The sequence below is a fragment of the Trichechus manatus genome, unplaced genomic scaffold, assembly GCF_000243295.1.
Source record: "Trichechus manatus latirostris isolate Lorelei unplaced genomic scaffold, TriManLat1.0 scaffold00184, whole genome shotgun sequence".
Taxonomy (NCBI): Eukaryota; Metazoa; Chordata; class Mammalia; order Sirenia; family Trichechidae; genus Trichechus; species Trichechus manatus.
Genome location: NW_004444120.1, coordinates 4,185,961 through 4,211,818, shown reverse-complemented (window position 1 = coordinate 4,211,818; position 25,858 = coordinate 4,185,961).

Here is a 25,858-nt window from a genome sequence, read left to right as displayed (position 1 = left end):
GAACACAGAGTGAGGAGAGTTATGAGCAGAAGTCCCCATCAGCTAACGCAGCACAGATCCACCATCCTGGACTCCTGTTGGAGAGCAGTAGATAGGGAGTACGGGAAAGCAGATTCACAGAGCTCCCAGCAGGAGACAGAGCACCTGGTAACCAGCAAGACAAGGTTTCCCACCCCTAGCCTGCCTCCCCCTGTTCAGCCTTGGCCACTTCTTGATGGGCTGATTCCTGGCTTCCGGAGGGCCAATTCACTGCTTTTTGGGAGGCCGATTCCTGGCTTCCAGCAGGCTGATCCACCACTTTCCCGTGGGCCACAACCAAGGCACAGGAGGTGGTGGTTCCATGCCATGTGGATTCGCCCTGCCCACACCGGCCAGCCAAAATTAGTCAGAGCCATAGGACAAAACAAGACTAAAGGGGCACATCTACCCAGGGGCAAGGACTAGAAAGCAAGAGGGGACAGGAAAGCTGGTAATAGGGAACCCAAGGTCACGAAAGGAGAATACTGACATGTCGTGGGGTTGTTAACCAATGTCATAAAGCAATATATGTACCAACTGTTTAATGAGAAGCTAGTTTGTTCTGTAAACCTTCATCTAAAGTACAATAAAAAAAAAGAAATGCTAGAAATATATTGAGCAGTATGTCTTAAAGTCAAGGTTTATGGAGATACTATACAGTTTTTTAGTTTTTTTTTGAAAAAATGAAAATTTATTGTTTATGACATTCAAATTAAAAATATGTAGGATACTTTTGTGAATAAAAGTAGTGCATTGACTGTCACCAACTACATCCCTTTTCAGATGTTTAGGTGAGAGGAGTCTTCTTTACCCTGAAGAAATGGAAAATATTTGTAATAGCTATCATACGCCATTATCTGAAGGCATGGCTTACAGAAAAGGAGTGTGGTTCTATTAACCTCAAGATAAACAAATGGAGAGATGTCAATACTTCTGAATGTCAAGTATTATGGGAATTTAAAGGGAAAATTTAATATCACACCAGCCCAGGGGCAAGGACTAGGAGGTAGGAGGGGACAGGAAGGCTGATAAAAGGGACCCAGGGTCAAGAAGGGAGAGCACTGAGATGTCATGGGGTTGTTAACCAATGTCATAAAACAATATATGTACTAACTGTTTAATGAGAAGCTAGTTTGTTCTGTAAACTTTCATCTAAAGTACAGTAATAAAAATAAAAAAATAAAAATAATTTTTATTAGTGTTAAAAAATAGTTAAAAATCAACAAAATTGAAATGTAAGTTTTATTCCGAGCAGTTATTCTATATGCATATAGGGAGACCATTTTGATTTCCAGAAAACGCAAATGACTCAAAGTAAGCTAGGTACAATGAGGCTTATAAAGACAAGAGGAAGGAGGAATATAGAAGATCAACTATCGGTTAGTCTGAACATGATTGATTGAACCCTGCCCTCCACCTTTTACTGACAGAAGAAAAACCAAACATATTGCCGTGGAGTCGATTCCAACTCATCCAAGGCGCAGCTGGTGGGTTCCAACTGCCAACCTTTTGGTTAGCAGCCGACCACTGTGCCACAAGTTGGATTCTGGTCCTCTACTCAGCCATATCTTTTGAAATTCAGATTTGGTAAGCTGGGCTTTGAACAGGAAATAAAAGACTAGCAACTTTGGGTGAAAGAAAAGCCACTGGCAGGACTAATTTTGGTCAGAAATTTCTTTACAGTAAATATTTGGTTTCCTGGGTAAGAAAACCTTAAAATCAGAGTAAAAGGTCTGTTATTAACTTTTCTTTTTGACATTAGCTATCCCGGTGGAAGCATAAGTAGAATATAAGAGTTTAGAGTTTGCAAGGGAGTTCTGGGCTGATGTAATTGATAATAATCAGAATAGAGATAATAATTAAAGTCAGGACTTTAGATTAGATGAGTGTGGAAGGAAGAGAAGAAAATACGTATAGTGAGAAGAGAAAAGGTCTTAGCCCTGGGATACTCCAAGGATAAAAAGTTAGGGGAAGAGAAGAACCACCACAGAAAATATGGCCAGTAACATAGGGAGAAAAGTATAGAGTGTGTGTCCTGGCAGCCAAATGAAGAAAACATTTCAGGGAAGATAGACTAATCCATGAATTGTGTCAAATGCTGCTGATAGGTTAAATAAGAAGAAAACTGAGAAATTAGCCATTGTTTTGATTTAGCAGTGTGGAAGTTATTGGAGAGAGAAGATTTAGGAAAAAAAAGGAGAGGAATTAGAGATCATGAGGACAAAAAACTCTTTGGGGGAATTTTGAGGAAAAATGACATAGAGAAATGATACTTTATGGTTGCGTAAAACCCCCCCAAAGACACTGACTCATAGTGACCTTATAGGACGGTGTAGAACTGTCCCATAGGATTTCCAAGGAGCAGCTGGTGGATTCAAACTGCCAACCTTTTGGTGAGCAGCGAAGCTATTAACCACTATGCCACAGCGTTTAATAATGTTTCAAGTAATTTCACATTTGTTACTTCCTTTGAAACCCCCCATATGACAGGGCAATGATTATACATTTTATGATTAAGAAATTAAAGCTCAGGAAGGTGAAATGTCTTCGAGATTCTTAAGCAGCTAGCAGATGACAGAGCTGGGAACAGAATCCAGTTCTGACTTCCAGTCCAAACTCTGCTCTAGAATGCACATTGGAGATGCTGTCCATGGTGGAAATAAATTCCACGTGCTTGATGGTCCTGCCTGGGGCCATGCTCATCTGAGTTAATTGTACAGCTCAGTCCACTAGCTGATGTTTTGCAGGTTTATGAAGTAATTTGTTCAGCTCCAGGAACCCTGTGGGTGTTCAATATGTGTTAATTCATTCATTGATTCTCAGAGGGAAGTTGCAAGCCCCATTGTGTTTTCTGTTTTGAAGAATATAATCACAATTCACACACAATCACTATAATCACATATTTACTCCCCAAACGAAGACCCTTTTGTTTCTCCCAGTGACAACTGGGGACCTCATTTCAGTTAATAACTCTTTCTATAAAATTATGCTTTTAATGTGAAACCATGCAAAGGGCCATTATTCCCACAACTAGCATACAAATTTAATTTAATGTTTATAGCAGGCAGAGCAAATTATTTACTAGCATAAGAGCTTTCTTGACCCTGTGACATTTATTTTGAAAGAAAACTAGTTAGGTCCAAATTAAACCCTCAGATATGGAAAATACATATTTCCAGAAATGTTCCTGTGCATAAATATGCGTTTATGTTCTTATGAGGGATCATTAGACCACCAAAGGGGCCCTGGTGGCACAAGTGCTTAAGTGCTTGGCTGCTAACCAAAAGGTTAGCAGTTTGAACCCACCCAGTGGCTCCACAGAAGAAAGACCTGGCAGTCTGCTTCCGTAAAGATTACAGCTAAAAAACACTACAGGGCAGTTCTACTCTGTCACATGGGGTCGCTCTGAGTCAAAATCAACAGGACAACAGCTAACAACAACAAGTGAAATTGCTAAGTTTTTGTGTTGTTACGCTCCAGTACAAAACACAGTACAATACCAATATTATATTGTTTATATTTAAAAATGGTAAGTTATACCATTATTGAAAAATAAATGGAATTAGCCCCCCACCAACCACACACACACACACACACACACACACACACACACACACACACAGTACTTGCTACTAAATAAGAGAAATAAATAATTAAAGAAAAATACATGTCGAGGGTCTGCAAGACCATCTAGTTTTACAGTTGCTAAGATGTGAGGAACTTGGATTTTAGAGTGTTGTACACACTTGTATAGGCTTGTAGTCTACCTTAGAGAGTCAAGGTAGCAAATATTTCAGATGGAATTGCACCATGGATGGGGTCAGAGAGCCGAAAGCAAACAGCTCTTCTCAGTTTCTAATTAGTTGGAGAGCTGGGGGCATGGGTGATAGAATTCTGCAAGCACACAAGAGGGGGCTTTGGGTGGAGGACCCAGTACGGGAAGAATTATTCCTGATCATAAGTGATGGCCATGTCACTTAGAGGGGAGAGGTTTGTCTGAAAGATTCCTAAGTATCATCATAAACATTGCATCTGCATATATATATATATACATTCTGTATTTATTCAAGTAACATGTGCCTTCCGCATTTGTTTGCCTACCATGAGATATTTTCCGAAGTGTGCTACGCTAATTTTTTTTACAGCAACATGTGGAAGAGGATTGGCATGGCAGCACTTGTGAGGGTGTCTCATGCGGGGAGGGTGCGGCCAGCAAACAAATGGAGAAGACATGCATTCTGTGCATAACAATATGGTATATAATATATACCGTAATTATGTATTTTTTCTATTATGTATGTCTCTTTATATTAACAATACTTGTAAAGGCTATGAGTTTCATGTGCAAGAAATGTCACATTTCTTCATTTCCTGAAATAAATTTCAATCCAATTCTAAACTCTTATGCCATCAATCTCCCTCCCTAAACCCTAAACATTCCTCTGGGATTGTGCAAACGTTCTAAGGTTTTATACAAAGTAAATATTTAAGGAGGCACTCCAGTATGGGATCCGTACTGGTCCCTGCTCAGATCCCCTTTGTCGAAAGCCCTAATGGTCCTTTGAAGAATAAGAGCTCTGGAGGTCCTTCGTAGATGGGGGCGCGAGGTCTTTGCCAGTGTTGATGCTCAGATGCCTAAAGTCCCATCCCCTTCCTTCCCAGGGCATGGCCAGAAAGTATAAGGAATCCCCATTCCTTTTGTTTACTGTGTGACATCCTCTTCCACCCTGGGGAGATGCTGGGTTCTCTTTCTCTTTCTATCCTTTATCCTCAGGGGCCCTGGTAGTGCAGTGGTTAAGCATTTGGCTGCTAACCGAAAGGTCAGCAGTTCAAATCCACCAGCTGCTCCTTGGAAACCCTGGAGTTGCTATGAGTTGGAACCCCCTCAAAGGCAATGGATTTGTTTGTTTTTTTTTAATCCCCATTCAAAGACACTCCTCCTCCCCCCTTCCACATCCAAGAGGCAAGCAACAATCTCTTTAATGGGTCTATTGTTGTTAGTTGCTGTCAAGTTCATTCCGACTCAAGGCGACCCCACGTGTGCAGAGTAGAACTGCTCCGTAGGCTTTTCAACACTGACCTTTCAAAAGCGGATCACCAGGCTTGTCTTCTGAGGTGTCTCTGGGTAAGTTCAAGCTGCTAATTTTTTGGTTAGTAGTTGAGTGCTTAACTGTTTGCACCACCCAGCCTCCTTTAATGAGCCTAAGCTTTTATAAAATATAAGAATGGTTGGCCTCATAGAGTTTCTATTAACCACTAGTTTAAAAACAAACTATTAACTTGGGAGTAGGGAGAAATAAACTGCTACATTTGCAAGCCAGAGAAGGGGAGAACATTTCATGTTCAGTACATTAGATATTCCAGAAATGCTCAGAGAGAATATCAGAGACAAAACAGATATCCCATAGACCAATTCTGGCCTCTCTACCACAGTGATATTTGACTCTAAGGCTGTGTATTTTTATTAATACCCTCACAATAACTTTCACTATAGGCCCCTCGTCGTTTACTTTGTGTCGAGGTTGTGGGACACAAGAAGAAGGAGAAAAGGAAGGATTCCAAGGAAACAGAAAGTGAATATAGGCGGAGTGGGAAGTTGCAGTAAGTTTTTATGGGTTGAGTAACTTGCCACTGAAATCCCAGGATGCTGCTACCAAGGCAGTGAGATTGGAGAGCTGGCTTGTATTATATCTCTTCCTTTACCAATAAATGGTAAGGAGCAAGGGGCAAGGGGAGAAAAATGTAAAATGTTATAAAATTAGAGGAATAGGAGTTAAAGAATTTTTTAACCTCTTTAAATCTTTTGGAAAAATATTAATACAAGCTATCCCCTCTTTAAAGTGTTCAAAAGCAAAGATGTCACCTTGAGGCCTAAGGTGCACCTGACCCAAGCCATCGTATTTTCAATCACCTCATATGCATGTACTTTGGACATGTTATCAGGAGGGACCAGTCCCTGGAGAAAGACATCCTGCTTGGTAAAGTAGAGGGTCAGTGAAAAAGAGGAAGACTCTCAACGAGATGAATTGACACAGTGGCTACAACAACAGGCTTAAGCGTAACAGCAACTGTGAGGATGGCACAGGACCAGGCAGTATTTTGTTCTGTTGTAAAAAGGTCACTATGAGTCAGAATTGACTCAACAGTACCTAACAACAACAACATATATGCACGTGAAAGCTGGGCAATGAATAAGGAAGACTAAAGAAGAATCAATGCCTTTGAACTATGGTGTTGGTGAAGAATACAGAATATACCATGGACTGCCAGAAGAACGAACAAATCTGTCTTGGAAGAAGTACAGCCAGAATTCTCCTTAGGAGCGAGGATAGTGAGACTTCTCATGTCCTTTGGACATGTTATCAGGAGGGACCAGTCCCTGGAGAAGAATATCATGCTTGGTAAAGCAGAGGGTGATTGAAAAAGAGGAAGATCCTCAACGAGATAGTTTGACACTGTGGCTGCAACAATAGGCTCAAACATATCAGCAATTGTGAAGATGACGCAGGACCTGGCAGTGTTCTATTGTACATAGGGTCGCTGTGAGTCAGAACTGACTTCACAGCACCTAACAATAACATCTCTTTCTGTAGCCTTTCTCTTCTTCCTCCCACTTGTCTCTCTTCCTCCTCCTTTTTCTTCTCCTCCACTGTCTCTTAAACATGCATGGAAACCCTCTTCCCAGTTATATTGTTAGCTGTCTTTATCTTCCTGATTTCTTGAATACTGCATTATTTATATTTTCATTGCAATATATTTTTGAACACTAAACTAACTTAAAAAATTACAAAATATATATTTTAACTTGTAGAATTCCAAATACATTCTCTATATTCTATGCTTTTGTTTTAACCAAATCTTTAAGTAAGTGGAATGGGTAACCCAAATATAAGATCCCATTTATTTCTAGATTTTGCTTTAACATCTTGTAGACAGATTAATTAGCATATTTTCTCCATGTGGAAAGAAAAAAAAAAAACTAAGCTCTAACTAACTTTGACAAGAAGCCAAACGTGACTGAACAAAAGCAATCACCTTAACAAAACATCTTCTTACTGGTAAACATTGAACTACAACAATCAAACCAAGGTTAACCCATCTGATTCTCATTTGTTTATCTTTATTTTTGAATTAGAAGGAGATTTTCCAACAGATTGTGCTCAGAAAACTATATAAAAACACCACTATATAAACATTTTATTCTGCTCTCTTAGTACTTGCTTTTTCCTACTGCAGAAGAAGCAATGTTTTAGAGACAAAGATCTTATATAATCTGTTAAATGATTGCCGTGAGAAGGTGAGGGTGCAATTTCATTCTAAACCATATAGAAATTCAGGCACAAGTCAATAGGGCATAAAATATTGTTGAGGATCCCGGTCCACTGCGGGACACAAGAGCGTTTTCATCTAGCATTATAATGTATATTCATTTTAGGTTAAACAGCATTTCAAGTAGCACAACTGGAGGAAGCTGTAGGGGTTGGCAGGATGATGATGAGGAAATTGACTAGGTAGGTGGTGAAAAGAGTAAGTGCATATAGTTGGATGGGTGGTAAAGAGAGAACATCAGTGGGAGGGAGGGTATATTATCAGCTAAGAGAACCAAAGTTATGAAGTTGAGTGTTTATGTAGTTATTTTATCTTCTACCACTTTATACAATAAAACCTGTGAAAGCTGGAACCTATGTAAGGCAGAAACCTGTCAGAGAAGCAAAACTCAAATGTTTTCCACTAAATAGAGAGTGATAGAAAAGTGGTGACTATACCCTGTCAAAGCTGGAAAACTTTCGAGACCTGGAAAAATAAGGCAGTCCTGTAGAGTTCCAGCTTTCACAGGTTTCACTGTACAAAGAATTTTAAGCAAGTTTCAGAGAACATATAATGTACACGAGTGAAGTGATCCTTCAACGATCTGTGATAAAGGACTGGCTTCTTTCCTTCCTTCCTTCCTTTCTTCTCCCTCTTCCCTTGCTGACTTCCTCCTTCCTTCCCTTCTTTCCTTCCTTCCCATCTTCATTTCTATTCTATCACAGGCTGCTGCTTTTGAAAATACAGTAAGAAAAAATTACTAGGAAAATGAAATAAAAAGAAAGTACCCAACTGTTCTATTCATTTTTTTAGTGAGATTTGTTCACTGATCATATGCTTGAATGCCATGGCAATGCCAAGTTGTTCTCAGCTGTAAATGTTTACTCTCAATTTCCGTACCTATTTTTGCCCTGGACCATGCTCTTAGTAGTATTGTATTATTAAAACATAAATTTAAACCAAAACAAAAAACAAACAAACAAAAAAGCAAAACACAGGAGAACCACTTATTACAACAGGAGGTACTCCTGCTGAGTCTGCTTCTGTAATTGGTCCGTGGCTCTGTTGGCATTTATGTGAATCCCTATGTCCTATGTATAGTAGTAGTCACTATTTTCTGGTTTGTAAGTGATAGAAACCCTAACCAAATTGGCTTAAGTTGGAAACGTATTTGTTTATATAACTTCTAGAAAGGACAGAGTTAGAACTTACTTCGATTATTATATAATCTCCCTTTTATTTACCTTCTCACTCCTAAAAAACCCTGAGAGTTTATTAGAGGAGGGGAAGTAGGTGCAAAAAGAAGAGCTTGGTGGTTAGGACTTGGTTGGATGGGAGCTTAGCTAGTGTTTGAGCTGCCCCTGTTCTATTAAGTAAGGGAATAAAGAATTAGAGAGAAATTCATGGATGGGATTGTATGCTCATCAGGGATGGGGTAGGTAGCAAGAGGCATGTGTACTCAAAGAATACAGTGTGGGGCTGCTGTGGCAGGGCTCCAGCCAGAAGATAGGGCCGAATGTCACAGGGACTGCCAGTGTTCAGGAGAGCTGTCCGCTGAAGGTCATGGACAATGAGCTAGAACATCAGTTACCAAACAACAAGGAGAAGGCTGTGTCCTCGCAAAGGTAGTCACAAAGAAGATTGCTTTGCCACCCTAATCTTTGCGCTTCATCCCAGATGCTGGAAGGTAACCCAGTAGGTTGCAAGCAGAAAGGAGCTTTATACTTTCTCCAACATATCTGTTGAATTGTTCTTTCCTTGTTCCTGATGGGGAGATCTCATGCTTTTTCAGGTCAGTATCATGCAGCATAGGTCCCTGGGTGATATGAACAGTTTACTCTTGGCTACTAACCTTAAGGTTGATGGTTCAAACCCATGCAGCAGTGCCATGAAAGAGAGACCTGACAATCTGCTTCAGTAAATATTGTTAACCAAACCCATTACCATTGAGTCAATTCCAACTCATAGCAACCCTATAGGATAGAGTAGAATTGCCCCATAGGGTTTCCAAGGCTATAATCGTCACAGAAGTAGACATCTTTTTCCCATGGAGTGGCTGGTAGGTTTAAACTGCAGAAGTTTTGGTTAGCTTAACCACTGCACCACCAGGGCTCCTTCATAAAGATTACGGCCAAGAAAACCCTATGGAGCAGTTCTACTCTGTAATCCATGGAGTCACTGTGACAGTTATCATTGTGTTAGGTAAATATAGGCATCATCTGCACAGAGATAGCATTTATATTAGAGGATTGCCTGAGGTAACTTAGGAAGAGAGAAAAGAAAGAGGATCCCAGGGCCCCAAGGAACATCAATATTCAGAGGGAAGATAGAGGAGGAAATTTGAAAGGAGTTCAGAATTAGATGATCACAGAGATGAGAGGAAAAATAGATGGGTGGTGTCTGTGATGGTTAAGGTTGTGTGTCAGCTTGGCCGGGCCATGATTTTCAGTGGTTTGGCAGTTATATAGTGATGTAGGTTGGCAGTTATGTAAAGATGTAATTTGGCAGTTATGTAATGATGTAGTCATCCTCCATGATGTGATCTGATGTGATTACCAAGCAGTTGTAAGGGGCATTTCCTTGGGAGTGTGGCCTGCATCTAATGTATATATGGATGTTATTGCAAAGATTGCTTGCTTGCTCTGGATCCTGTGTCCACCTCATCATCATCAGACCTCCGGTTCTTGGAACTTGAGCCAGCTGCCTGCCATATTGCCTGCTGATCTTGCATATGTCAGCCTCTGCAGCCTGTGAGCCAGTGGCCTGCTATCTGACCTGCCAATCGTGGGTTTATCAGCCCCTGCAGTTACATAAGTCAGTGAAATTTGAAGGGGTCTGGAGGTGTGGGACATCTTTGTATATTCTTTCTAAAGTGAAGGATAAGTTTTCACATTTGGCTCCTCCTAGAACCAAAAAGGAGGCACAAGCCTGATGGGCCTCTTTGGATTTTGGAGGCAATGTATCCCTCATTTGGCTGTGCTACTCCAGCCTATTTATCAAGTGACTCAAAAGCTGCTAGTTTTGAGTTGGGCCCAGAACAAGAGAAGGCTCTGCAACAGGTTCAGGCTGCCATGCCACCTGGGCCATATGATCCGGCTGATCCAATGGTGCTTGAAGTGGTAGAGGAGATGTTGTTCGGAGTCTTTGTCAGGCCTCTATTTGTGAATCACTGTGCAGAACCTTAGGATTTTGGAGTAAAACCCTGGCATCCTCTATAGACAACTGCTTTCCTTTTGGCAAACAGCTTTTGGCTTGTTTCTGAGCCTTAGTAGAGACTGAACATTTAACTATGGGCCACCAAGTCACCATGTGGCCTGAGCTGTCCATCATGACCTGGGTGTTGTCTGACCCACAGAGCCATAAGGTTGGATGTGCACAGCAGCACTCCATCATTAAATGCAAGTGGTATATACGAGATCAGGCCCAAGCAGGACTTGAAGGAACAAGTAAGTTGCATGAGGAAGTGGCCCAAATGTCCATGGTCTCCACTCTGTCACTGCCGTCTCCTGGTCTGCACCTATGGCCTCATGGAGAGTTCCTTATGATCAGTTGGCTGAAGAAGAGAAAACTTGTGCCTAGTTTACAGATGGGTCTGCGTGATACGCAGGCACCACTCAAAAGTGGACAGTGGCAGCACTACAGCCCCATTTTGGGACCTCCCTGAAGGATAGTCATGAAGGAAAATCTTCCCAATGGGCAGAACTTTCAGCAGTGCACCTGGTTGTTCGCTTTGCTTAGAAGAAGAAATGGCCAGATGTGCGATTATGTACTGATTCATGGGCTGTGGCCAATGGTTTGGCTGGGTGGTCAGGGACTTTGAAGGAAAATTGGTGACAAGGAGGTATGGGGAAGAAGTAAGTGGATAAACCTCTCTGAATGGGCCAAAGAAGTAAAGATGTTTGTGTCTCATGTGAATGCTCACCAAAGGGTGACCTCAGCAGAGGACAATTTTAACAATCAAGTGGATAGGATGATGCACTCTGTGGAAACCAGTCATCCTCTTTCTCCAGCCTCTCCAGTCATTTCCCAATGAGCTCATGAACAAAGTGGCCATTGTGGCAGGGATGGAGGTTATGCATGGGCTTAGCAACATGGACTTTTACTCACCAAGGATGAGTTGGCTACAGCTACTGCTGAATGCTCAATCTGCTGTCAGCAGAGACCAACACTGAGTCTCTGATATGGCACTATTCCTTGAGGTGATCAGCCAACAACCTAGTGACTGGTTGATTACATTGGACTGTTTCCATCATGGAAAGGGCAGTGTTTCATTCTTACTGGGATAGACACTTACTCTGGATATGGATTTGCCTTCCCTGCACGCAATGCTTCTGCCAAAACTACCATCCATGGACTCACAGAATGCCTTATCCACCATCACAGTATCCCACACAGCATCACCTCATATCAAGGGACTCACTTCATAGCAAATGAAGTACAGCACTTGGCCCATGCTCATGGAATTCACCAGTCTTACCATGTTCCCAATTATCTGGAAGCAGCTGGCTTAATAGAACGATGGAATGGGCTTCTGAAGACAAATTACAGTGCCAGCTAGGCGGCAACACTTTGTGTGGTTGGGGCAATGTTCTCCAGGAGGCTATATATGCTCTAAACCAGCATCCAATATATGGTGCTCTTTCTCTCATAGCCAGGATTCACGGTTCCAGGAATCAAGGAGTGGAGATGGGAATGGCACCACTCACCGTTACCCCTAGTGACCCACTCACAAAATGTTTGCTTCCTGTCCCTGCAACCCTATGCTCTGTGGGTCTAGAGGTCTTAGTTCCAAAGGGAGGAATGCTCCCACCTGGAGACACAACAGAGATTCCATTGAACTTGAAGTTAAGAATGCCACCCAGCCATTTTGCACTCCTCATGAATCTGGATCAACAGGCAAAAAAGGGATCTCCATATTGGCTGATGTGATTGACCCTGACTACCAAGGGGAAATTAGACTGATGTTGCTTAATGGAGGTGAACAAGAATACGTCTGGAATACAGGATATCCTTATCTCAGTACTACCATGCCCTCTGATTAAAGTCAATGGAAAACTACAGCAACCCAATTCCAGCATGACAACTAATGGCCCAAACCCTTCAGTAATGAAGTTTTGGGTCACCCCACCAGGCAAAGCACCACAACCAGCTGCGGTGTTTGCTGAGGGCAAAGGAAATACCAAATGAGTGTGGGAAGAAGGTAGTTCTAAATACCAGCTATGACCCCATGACCAGTTGCAGAAATGAGGACTGTAATTGTTATGAGTATTTCTTCCTTGTGTGTGTACATCAAATATTTTTGTTTTCTTCACTTATAAAATATAAGATGTAAACAGAGCTAGTGCATTTTTGGTTGCATGCATGTTTGTTGTATCATGTTAGGTGCAAGTATGACTTTGTAATTGTCTTTAGAGATTGTGTATGGTTTAAGGAGATGTGTACAGATGCAAAGTTGAAAAGGGGTGGACTGTGGTGATTAAGGTTGTGTGTCAGGTTGGCTGGTCCTTGATTCTCAGTGGCTTGGCAGTTATGTAATAATGTAACTTAGAAGTTAAGTAATGATGTAATCACCCTCCTTGAAGTAATCTGATGTGATCAGCCAAGCAGTTGTAAGCGGTGTTTCCTCAGCGGTGTGGCCTGCATCCAATCTATATATGGATGTTCTTGCAAAGCTTGCTTGCTTGCTCTGGATCCTGCATCCACCTCATCATCATCCAACCTCTAGTTCTTGGGTCTTGAGCCAGCTGCCTGCTGTATTGTCTGCTGATCTTGGGATTCATCAGCCTCTGCAGCCTGTGAGCCAGAGGTCTGCCATCTTACCTGCCAATCTTGGGATTCATTGGCCTTCACAGCCCATGAGCCAGCAGCCTGCTGTCTTACCTGCCTATCTTGGATTTGCCAGCTTCTGCAGCCCATGAGCCAGTGGTCTGCCATCTGACCTGCTGATCGTGGGTTCACCACCCCTCGCAGCTATGTGAGTTAGAAGAAGCCTCCAGCCTGATGCCTGACCCATGGACTTGGGACTTGCCAGCCTCTACAGCTGCATGAGCCATTTCCTTGAGATAACTCTCAATCAATCTCTCTCTTTCTCTCTGTCTCTGTGTCTCTCTCTCTATATATTACACTGATTTTGTTTCTCTAGAGAACTCAGCCTAAGACAGTGTCATAACATGAGAAAGAGTGAAAAACAAAGCCTTATTACGATAGATCCTTCACTATCAGGGATGAAGTCTGCTTTGTTGCTATTGTTCCTTGACAGACATAAGACCATTTGTTGATGTTAGGATTTACTATGATTTTGTAATACGGTTAAAGTTGTTGGTGAAATAAAATTCCATGAACTGACTTTCTAAATGCAAGTAAATCGCTTTTAGTATTTTTGATCGGTAATTCAACATTACAAATGGAAATCACCAGTGAATACATTTTAGTTTTAAAGTTTTGTGAGCAAGTAGAGGAATTGAAAAAAGAAAGAAAATGAAAACAAAAACAAAAAAGCTATTAGGATAGCAGCCAGTATTCATTCATATATATATATATATATATATGTCTATATAGAAAAAGAAACCCATTTCCGTCAAGTTGATTCCAACTCATAGTGACCCTATAGGACAGACTAGAACTGCCCCATATGGTTTCCAAGAAGCGGCTGGTGGATTCAAGCTGTAGACATTTTGGTTAGCAGTGGAGCTCTTAACCACTGTGCCACCAGACCCACTATATACATACATACATATATGTATGTATGTATGAAATTGGTCTAGTGTATATATATATATTTCTTATTTGGTTTACAAAGTTGACATCTGAGCTGGAACATCCATTTCTATCCTGAAGTAGAATAAGCATATTGTATACAGACATTTTTACTATCCAAATAAGTTTAAAATGGATAATCTTAAAAATATTCATTTGTCATCAGTGAATATATCAATGAATTAAGGAATGCATATAATATGTACCCCAGATAACATGAAAAATATGACAATGTATGGGAAGTCACATTTATATTTCTCCATCTGCATTCTAAGCAGGGAATTAAGGAATGTTCTAATTAAGGAATGTGCTATAACTTATCCTAGCATAGTCTATACTCTAAAAAGCTTTTAATTACAAATTTTGTTTTGACTTTATAGTTGTTCAAATTATTTTAACATCTCATGGAAACAACTATTGTGTATTTAATTTTAAAGGAATATTTAGCTTTAGAATTAAAGATCAGTTTCTACATTTGTTTAGTTGCATTCTCTCTGTAACAACAACAAAAAATGTGTTCAAAAATAAGACAGAAGGGACTTGAACAATATTTTATGCATCACTGGAACAACAATGATTGTCTGTGAAGTCATGTTGGACTTAATAATTTTTAGCATCTTCTAAACTCTAGTAAATAACTTTAAAAACTGGAATCTAGAAATTTCAGTTCTTAGTGCATGAAGTTTCTTGTTATGAGCAGTAGTAATTAGGACTTTGCCATGTAGGAAAGGGGTTTTATGGCAGAAAGATATGTTCATAAAAGTACTTATTTCCATTCAAGGCTATTTTTGAGTTGTTTGCACCTGCTTTGGTGTTTGTGGAAATCAGCTATGGTCATGGTAATGCTTGACCTAACTAGGTAGCTGGCATAAAAATCAGGAAGGATCTGCTCTAATAAACATGAACTGAAAACAGCAGTTCCTGTTTCCTTTCAGATCCTTGATGGTAGGAATTCACATGTGAAGGTTCATTATCCGGTGTTCTCAAATCACTAATTTTCCGGTCATACATCTAGTTTATTTCTTCCGATTTTCCCCATATGTGTTGCATTGGAACCAGTGGTGCAGAAAGGCTGACTGGATGATCTAGTCTCAGGAGAGTAGATCTAGGTGCACGTGGTAAACCTAAGGGGACCTGGTTGGTGCTTAATCAGCCTGGATGGTTCAATTACCAGGAAATGGGAAAGAGAACCAGGTCAAATAGTTGTTTATTGGCAATGGGACCAGGGTTAATGATGCCCTAAGTTTGTCCTGGTGGTGCAGTGATTAAGAGCTCGGCAGCTAACCAAAAGGTTGGCAGTTCAAATCCATCAGCCACTCACTCCTTGGAAACCCTATGGGGCAGATCTACTGTGTCCTATAGGGTTGCTATGAGTCAGAATTGACTTGATGACAATGGGTTGTTTTAAGTTTTCAAGGAGTAAATACGGTTTCAAGTTAAAGGGAGTCAGGAATAATACATTTGCAGGCTACACAGCAGCCAAAAAAGAGTGTGGGTCGGCACTGAAGTGTTCACTTCAACTTGGAGAATTAGCTGCGGTCCTGGAAGTGTTATGCTATCTTCTGATGACTTTTTGTGGTTTAAACTTACTTTTTTAAAAATTTTATATTTGTATAGGTGACTACAAACACAAAATATTCCAAAGATATAAATGGGCATATAATAAAAGATAAATCTCTCTCAAATACTGGTCCCTAGGTCCTTAGTTCTCTTCCTCAGAAAAAAACACTACCAGCAGCTTGTGTAACTTTCCTCCAGAGAAATTCTGTATATGCATGAATTTGCATGTATAAGTATAAATATAATTTTAAAATATACAAATTTTACTTCATTGGTTTTCTCCTTGCTTTCCATTAAACAACAGAAAAGTAGCTTTTCGTTCATTCCTTACCAGTACATTAAGAGATTATTTATCCTTTTTAATGGCTTCTGCTGCCTTTTAATCCAGGTGATTGGGACTATCACCTTAACTCTATTTCATCTAATACATTTCACTTAAAGAATCCTTGTGTTAAATTTAAATTGTATACATTAAACATCTAGCAAAATATCTGCCCTGGAGTAGGCTCTTCCACTTCTAGATATGTAACAAAGAGGAAGTTATTCAGTTTACCTAAGCCTCATTTTTCTCATCTTTATGATGGGGATACTATCTACCTGCCTGATATGGCAGAGATGGTGGGCTGTCTATCAAACACGTGCTCTGCCTTTTAAAGTATAGAATTGTTTCTGGGAAGAAATTGTTCAGCCAGAGACTACATTTGTCACTCTCCTTTCCATCTAGTGTCACCATGTGACTAAATTTTGCAAGTGGAAGATGAGAAGTAGTAATGTGTGTCAATTCATGGTCAAGGTAATTAAAACCCTGCACAATATATTACATCATAGAATTGTGTAAGAAGTAAATTAAACAAGATAATACAAGGAGAGGCAGAGAAAGAAGAATTGAGTAGACTCTCCCATTTATTCCCCTGGTAGCTAACCCACTGAACAACAAATAAAAAGAAGCACAGACTGAGATCTGAGAACTCCAGATGCAGCTGAGGCATTGGAGAGTCGGGGTGAGTCCAGAAGTGGGAGAAAGGAGGAGGGGGGATGGCACAGAAGCCAGGAGAACCTACCCACTAACACTGGGAGCACTAGCTCATTGCAGCCATTTTGGAATGAGGCTAGGCAACACCCTAAGTAGAGAATACAGAAAGCAATCTAATCTGAGGAAGCCGTAGCCTGATTTTCTGAAGTAGTGCAGATTGGCTGTGGGAGTTCGTAGGTTGCATAACTGGAAGGAGGCGAGGGGAGACCATGGTGCTGCAAAAGAGTACTGTTGAATCTTGCTGAAGCTCAAGATGGATGGGCGCTCGGACCGGAAAGAACTGCAAGGGGAGCAGGGCAAGGGAAATATTTCAGATGAATGAGGAATACAGAGGAAAATGGTTAGCTCCCTGCCCACACTGGGACACCATGAGAGAGTTTGTGCAGGGTTGCCTGTGAGGAAAACACATAGACAGCCTCTCACATTTGCCACAAGAAAGTTGAGCCCCAGCACTTACGTTAGCTTCTGTGACTAACTGCCCCCATGCATGCATATTGAATTCCAGAGATCAAGCTTCCAGAACCCCTGAATCAGCACTGAAAAAACCTAACAATAAGAGTGTCTCTAGTGGTTATCAGGAGGAGTTAGCAAGTCCACTGCTGCTGGGTTGATTCTGACTCATAGAGACCCTGTGTGGGGGAGGGGAGCTTCCCTGTGGGGTTTCCAGGGCTGTCTTTGCTGAGGCAGGCTGCTGTATGTTTCTCCCATCGGAACGGCCAGTAGGCGCAGGCCCTAGTCTTTCAGTTGGCAGCTGGGTGCTTGGATGCTGTGCCTCCTGGGAGCCCAATCAGAAAAATTTTCCCACAAAAACCAGCATACAAAATTTAAAGTAAAAAAGATAACAAAATGGTCAGAGTTCAACAACAAAAAAAAATAGTAAAACACTCAAAATCTCAAGAGAAGGACTAATCAAAAGCAAAATGTGAAGAAGAGGAAATTTCTCCTATGGAGGCCAGATGCAAATGAATTGAAAATTTTCAGGCTATGGTGCTAAATATGTTTAAAGAAAGCAAAAAGCACAAATAAAACAAATTAGCAGAGATCAGGAAACCAATGAAGGAACAAAATGAGAGACTCAACAAGGAAATTGAAAACACAAAAAAGAAAAAAAAAAAGACAGAGAACTGCTGGAACGGAAGAATAAAACAAATGAATCAGAAAAAGCAAGAGAAACACTCAATAGAGTTGAACAGACAGAAGATAGAATAAATGAACTAGAAGACAAAATAACTGAACTTATCAAGTCTCAAGAGAAACAAAAGAACAAAGAAAAGTAAACAAACCCAGACGGAAATATGGGATTCAATTAAGAAATCTAACAATAGAATTATTTGAATCCCAAAGCACCGTGACAACAATAAAGGCACAGAAACAATTTTCCAAGAGATAATCAGAGAATTTCCCAGACCTGAACAGAGAACAAAGTCTGAAAATACACGAAGCCATAGGAACCCCAATTAGAAAAAACAAAAAAATCAACTCCATGACGTATTCTAATAAAATTCTTGAAAAGCAAAGACAAGGAAAGAATTCTGAAAGCAGCAAGAGAAAAACGCAATACAGGCATACCTCATTTTATTGCACTTTGCTTACTGCACTTCATAGATATTGATTTTTTTTACAAATTGAAGGTTTATGACAACCTTGCATCAAGCAAGGCTATTGGTGCCATTTTTCTAACAGCATATGTTCACTTTGTGTCTCTGTGTCACATTTTGGTAATTTGCACAATATTTCAAAATTTTCATTATTATTATATCTGTTATGGTGATCAGTGATCTTTGTTGTTACTATTGTAATTGTTTCAGGGTGCCACAAACCATACCCACATAAGATGGTGAACTTAATTGATAAATGTTGTGTGTGTTCTGACTGTTCCACCAACCACTGTTCCCCCAACTCTCTTTCTCTCCTTGAGCCTCCCTGTTCCCTAAGACATGACAATATTGAAATCAGGCCAATTAATAACCCTACAATGACCTCTAAGTCTTCAAGTGAAAGAAAGAGTCACACATCTCTCACTTTAAATCAAAAGCTAGAAATGATTAAGCTTAGTGAAGAAGGCATGTCGACAGCTAAGACAGGCCAAAAGCTAAGCCTATTGCACCAGTTAGCCAAGTTGTGAATGCAAAGAAAAGTTTCTTGAAGGAAATTAAAAGTGCTACTCCAATGAACGCATGAATGACAAGAAAGCAAAACAGCCTTATTGCTGATAGGGAGAAAGTTTAAATAGTCTGGATAGAAAATCAAACCAGCCACAACCTTCCCTTAAGCCAAAGCCTAATCCAGAGCAAAGCCCTTACTCTCTTCAATTCTATGAAGTCTGAGAGAGGTGAGGAAGTTGCAGAAGAAAGGTTTGAAGCTAGCAGAGGTTGATTCATGAGGTTTTAGGAAAGAAGCTGTCTCCATAACATAAAAGTGCAAGGTCGACCAGCAAGAGCTGATGTAGAAGCTGCAACAAGTTATCCAGAAGATCAAGATAAGATAATTGATGAAGGTGGCTACACTAAACAACAGATTTTCAGTCTAGATGTAACAGCCTTGTATTGGAAGAAGATGCCATCTAGGACTTTCCTAGCTAACGAGGAGAAGTCAATGCCTGGCTTCAAAGCTTCAAAGAACAGGCCGACTCTCTTGTTAGGGGCTAATGCAGCTGGTGACTTTAAATTGAAGCCAATGCCCATTTATCATCTTGAAAATCCTAGGACCCTTAAAAATTATGCTAAATCTACTCTTTATAAATAGAACAGTAAAGCCTGGATAACAGCATATCTGTTTACAACATGGTTTACTGAATACTTTATGCTCACTGTTGAGACCTAGAAGGAAAAAAAAAAAAAAAAAAACCCATTGCCATCAAGTGGACTCTGACTCATAGCAAGATCTATTGCTCAGAAAAAAAGATTCCTTTCAAAATAGTACTACTCATTGGCAATGCATCTGATCATCCATGAGCCCTGATGGAGATATACAGGGAGATTAATGTTGTTTTTATGCCTGCTAACACAACATCCATTCTGCACCCATGGATCAAGGAGTAATTTCAACTTTCAAGTCTTATTATTTAAGAAAAACATTTCATAAGGCTATAGCTCCCAAAGATAGTGATTCCTCTGATGGAATGAAAAACCTTCTGGAAAGGATTCACCATTCTATGAATATCCATGATTCATGGGAGGTCAAAATATCAACATTAACCGGATTTTGGAAGAAGTTGATTCCAACCCTCATGGATGACTTTGAGAGAGTCAAGACTTCAGTGGAGGAAGTAACTTCAAATACGGTGGAAATAGCAAGAGAACTAGAATTAGAAGTGGAGCCTGAAGATGTGACTGAATTGCTGCAATCTCATGATAAAACTTTAACAGATGAGGAGTTATTTCTTATGGATAAGCAAAGGAAGTGGTTTCTTGAGATGGAATCTAGTTCTGGTGAAGATGTTGTGAACGTTGTTGAAATGACAACAAATGATTTAGAATATTACATAAACTTAGTTGATAAACCAGCAGGAGGGATTGAGAGGATTGACTCCAATTTTGAAAGGAATTCTACAGTGGGTAAAATGCTATCAAACAGCATTGCATGCTACAGGGAAATCATTTGTGAAAGGAAGAGTCAATTGATGCAGCAAACTTCATTGTGTTCTTATTTTAAGAAATTGCCACAGCCAACCTTCAGCAACCACCACCCTGATCAGTCAGCAGCCATCAACATCGAGGCAATACCCTCCACCAGCAAAAAGATTATGACTCACTGAAGGCTCAGATGATGGTTAGCATTTTTTAGCAATAAAGTTTTTTTTTTTAAATTAAAGTATGTACATTTTTTTAAACAATGCTATTGCACACTTAATATACTATAGTATAGTGTAAACATTACTTTTATATATACTGGAAAACCAAAAAATTTGTATGGCTCACTTTATTGTGATATTCCCATTATTGCAGTGGTCTGAAACTGAACCTATTATATCTCTGAGGTATGCCTGTATAACATACCAAGGGTCTTTCATAAGAATCAATGTGGATTCCTCCCCAGAAACTCTAAAGGTCAGAAGACAATGGAGTAACATATATAAAATACTGAATAAAAACAATTGCTAACCAAGAATTCTTTACACAGCAAAATTGTCCTTTAAAACGAGAGGGAAATCAAGACATTCTCAAACAAACAGAAGCCCTGGGAATTTGCCATTAGCAGACCAACTTTGCAAGTATTACTCAAGGGAGTACTCCAAATAGAAAGGCAAGAGGGTTAAATAAATACTTGTATCTATACATAGGAAAATATAAATAAATAAATAATAAGTGACAGAGAGAGAAAGAGATCATCAAAAGAATGCAACAACACAGGGAATCATAAGGACCAAATATATGATATTTTTAGGGAATAAACTCAATAATTAAATCCAGCAAACAATACAACATTAAGTTTGTAAGAAATAAGTACAAAGTAAACTTATTGAATATAGGTTGTATGTTGATGTTAATGGAGACACACCAACAGAAATGGGGGAGGGAGTAGCATATCAGGAATAAATTTATTATGTTAAAATTCTATGTTAACTGTTGTTCGTATGTTAAATATTGTTGCAATTGTAAGTTGTGTAATGTAATATATGTGATAACCACTAAGAAATCACGGGGAAAAAACATTCAGAGGAAAACTAGGATGAAAGCAAAAAGGCTCATGAAAACAAGAAAACAGCTAAACACAAACAAAAACAGAAAGATCGCAATAAAAAAAAAGAATATATGAAACACTCAAAAAACAAATAGCAAAATGAGTAAGGTAGACACTTCATTTTCAGTAATAACCTTAAATGTAAATGGTCTAAATACCCCACACAAAAAGCAGAGAGTGGCAGGGTGGGAAACAAAACAAAACAGAATAAAACATGAGCCATCCTTTTGCTGTTTACAAGAAACATACTTTAAACATAAGGACATAAACAGACTGAAAATACAAGAAAGGAGACAAATACTTCATGCAACTAGTAAACAAAAACAGCAGGGGTGGCCATACTGATATGGGATAAAATAGACTTTAAATCAAAATCTATTACAAGAGATAAAGGATATTATATAATAACAAAAGGGTCAATCCAACAAGAAGATGTAACAATTATAAACATATATGCAAATAACATCAATGCCACAAAATACATGAAACAAATACTGACTAATATGAATGGAGAAATAGATAATTCCACAATAATAGTAGAGGACTTCAACACATTACTTTCAATTATAGACATAATATCTAAAAAGAAGATCATTAGAGACAGTGAGAGCTTAAATGAAACCATAAGCCAATAGGACCTAAAGTATGTATATAGAACACTCCACCTTGCATCAGAAAAGTCCACAGTCTTCTACAGCATACATGGATCTTTTTCCAGAATAGACCATATGCTAGGGCAGAAAACACAAATCTCAACAAATTTAAAAAGATCGAAGTCATACGAAGCATCTTCTCCGACCATAACAGTATGAAGCTAGAAATAAACAACAGGAAAAAAAAAAAAAAAACATGGAAACTAAATAATACACTACTAAAAACCTATTGGGTCATAGAAGAAATCAAAAGTGAAATTTAAAAAATTCCTAGAATCAAAAATGAAAGAACAACATATCAAAACCTTTGAGACATAGCAAAAGCAGTACTCAGAGGGAAATTCATAGCAAAAAATGCCTACATTAAAAAAGAAGAAAGATTCAAAATCATTAACTTATACTGACAACTTGAACAAATAGAAAAGGAAGAGTAAAAGAAGCCAGTCTACCAGAAAAAGGGAATAATAAATAAATAAGTAAATGAAATAGAATAATAATAGAAAATATCAACAAAACCAGAAGTTAGTTCTTTGAAAGAATCAATAAAATAGACAAACCAGTGGCTAGATTGATAAAAGAAAAAAAAAAGAAGAGATAAATAACCAAATTAAGAAATGAAATTGGTGACATTACAACCAATCCAACAGAGATAAAAGGATTGTAAGAGATTACCATGAAAAACTGCACTCTAACAAATTTGAAACTGTAGATGAAATGGACAAGTTCTTTGAAACACACTACATACCCAAACTAACCAAACAGAAGTGGAAATTTAAACAGACTTATTACAAAGGAAGAGATTGAAGATGTCATTAAAAAACTCCCAACAACAACAACAAAAAGCCCAGGACCAGAAGGCTACATTGGAAAATTCTACCAAACATTCAGAGAACAGTTGACACCATTCCTATTCAATCTCTTCAAAGTCATAGAAGAAGGAATACTACCGAACTCTTTATATGAAGCCAGCATAACCTTGATACCTAAACCAGGCAACCAAACAAAACAAACCCACTGCCATTGAGTTGATTCCAACTCATAGTGACCCTTTAATAGCCTTGAAAACCCTGTAGGCCATTATACTCTACCCTATAGGGTTTTCAAGGCTGTTAAATCTTTATGGAAGCAGACTGCCACATCTTATTCCTGCAGAGTGGCTAGTGGGTTTGAACCACTGACCTTTTGGTTAGCAGCCAAGCACTTTAACCACTGCTCTACCAGGGCTCCTAAAACCAGGCAAAGACACCACACACACACACAAAAGAAAATGACAGACCAGAATCCCTTATGAACACAGATGCAAAAATTTTCAACAAAATTCTAGCCAACAGACTTCAGCAACATATCAAAAAAATCACACACCATGATCAAGTGGGATTCATACAAGTATTACAAGGGTGGGTCAACATTAGAAAATCAATCAATGAAATTCACAATGTAAATAAAACAAAGGAAAAGGACTATCTGATCGTATAAAAAAACAAAAACAAAAACAAACCAAACTTGTTGCCATCAAATCAATTCCAACTCATAGTGACCCTATAGGACAAAATAAAACTGCCCCATAGGGTTTCCAAGGAGTGGCTGGTGGATTTGAACTGCTGACCTTTTGGTTAGCAGCCATAGCTCTTAACTACTGCACTACCAGGGCGTATCACTTGATGCAGAAAAAGCATTCAATAAACAACAGACTTTCCTGATAAAAACACTCAGCAAAATATGAATAGAAGGGAAATTTCTCAACAAAATTAGGGGCATATATGCAAAACCAACAGTCAACATTATACTCAACAGAGAAAGATTGAGAGTCTTCCTTTTGAGAAGAGGAATGAGATAAGGATGCTCATTATCACCACTCTTATTCAACATTGCATTGGAAATCCTAGCCAGAGCAATAAGAAAATAAAGAGAAATTAAAAAGTATCCAAATCAGAAAAGAAGTAAAACTATCTCTATTTGCAGGTGACATGATCTTATACATAAAAAAAAAAAAAACACCTCATTGCTATTGAGTCGATTCCGACTCACAGTGACCCTATAGAAGACTATAAAGATTCCACAAGAAAACTGCTGGGACTAATAGAAGAATTTAGCAAAATTGCAGGATACAGGATCAATATAAAAATCAACTGGGTTCCTCTACACTATCAAAGAGTACTCAAAACAAAAAAAAAAATCAAGAAAACAATACCATTTGTAATAGCCCACAAATCAATAAAATACCTAGGAATTAACATAACCGAGTACATAAAAGACTTATACAATGAAAACTATAAAACACTACTACGAGAGACTAAAAGAGACCTACAAAAATGGAAAGATATCCTGTGCTCATGGATTAGAAGACTTAATATAGTGCAAATGTCAATTCTCCCTAAAGCAATGTACAGTTACAATGCAATCCCAGTACAAATCCCAACATTCTTTACTGAAATGGAAAAACTAATGACTAACTTTGTACGGAAAGGAAAGAAACTCTGAATGGCAAAAGAAATATGGAAGGAAAAGAACAAAGCAGGAGGCCTCACACTCCCCGGTATCAAAACATACTATATCGCCACTGTAATCAAAACAGCCTGATATTGGTTCAATGATAGAAACATAGACCAGAGGAAAAGAATTGAGAGTTCAAAATTAAACCCAGTCATCTATGGACAGCTTATTTTCAACAAGGGCTCAAAGTCCATTCAGTGGGGCAGGAACAGTCTCTTTAATAAATGGTGCTGGCAAGACTGGATATTCACCTGCAGAAAAATGAAACAGGACCCATACCTCACACCATACACAAAAACTAACTCATAATGGATCAGACAAAGACCTAAATGTTAAATGTAAAACTACAAAATTCCTTGAAGAAAACATAGGAAGAAAACTATGGGATCAAATCTTTTGTAAAAATAGGATAACAAACATTACAACAAATGCACAAATAGAAGACAAAATATAGAAATGGAACCTCATAAAAATTAAAAAATTATGCTCATCAAAAGAGTTTATTAACAGAGTAAATAAGCAAACTACAGAGTGGGAGAAAATCTTTGGAAATGACTTATCAAATAAGGGTTTAATCTTTAAAATCTATAGAAAACTGTGACAACTCAACAACAAAAAGACAACCCAATCACAACATGGGCAAAGGACATGAACAGAATCTTCACCAAACAGGGCATCCAAGCAGCCAGCAAACATGAAAAGATATTCACCATCACTAGCCATCAAAGAGATGCAAATCAAAACTACAATGAAGTACCATCTTACTCTGGCTAAAATGGTACTGATTAAGAAAAAATAGATAACTAAAAATGTTAGAGAGGATGTGGGAGGACTGGAATTCTTATCCATTGCTGGCGGGACTGTAAAATGGCACAACCACTATGGAAAACAGTATGGTGCTTTCTCAAAAAACTTGATACAGAACTACCCTGTGATCCAGCAGTCCAGCTCCTAGGAGCATACCCTAGAGGCCTAAAAATAATGACATGAACAGACATATGCACATCTATGTTCATTGCTGTTTTATTCACAATAAATGGAAACAACCAAAGTGCCCATCAATGTATGAATGGATAAACAAATTGTGGTAATACATACAATAGAATAATTTGCAACCGTAAAGAACGATGAGTCCATGAAATATATTACAACATGGATGGACATGGAGGGCATAATGCTAAGTGAAATAAGTCAAGCATATAAGGACAAATATTGCATGATCCCTCCTTTATAAAGAGACAAGAATAGATATATATAGAGACCAATGTTCACTGGTGGTTACCAGAGAGAGGAAGGGAGAGGAGAAAGTACACTTTATATCATAGAGACTTGTTATTTTTGGTGATGGGAAAAG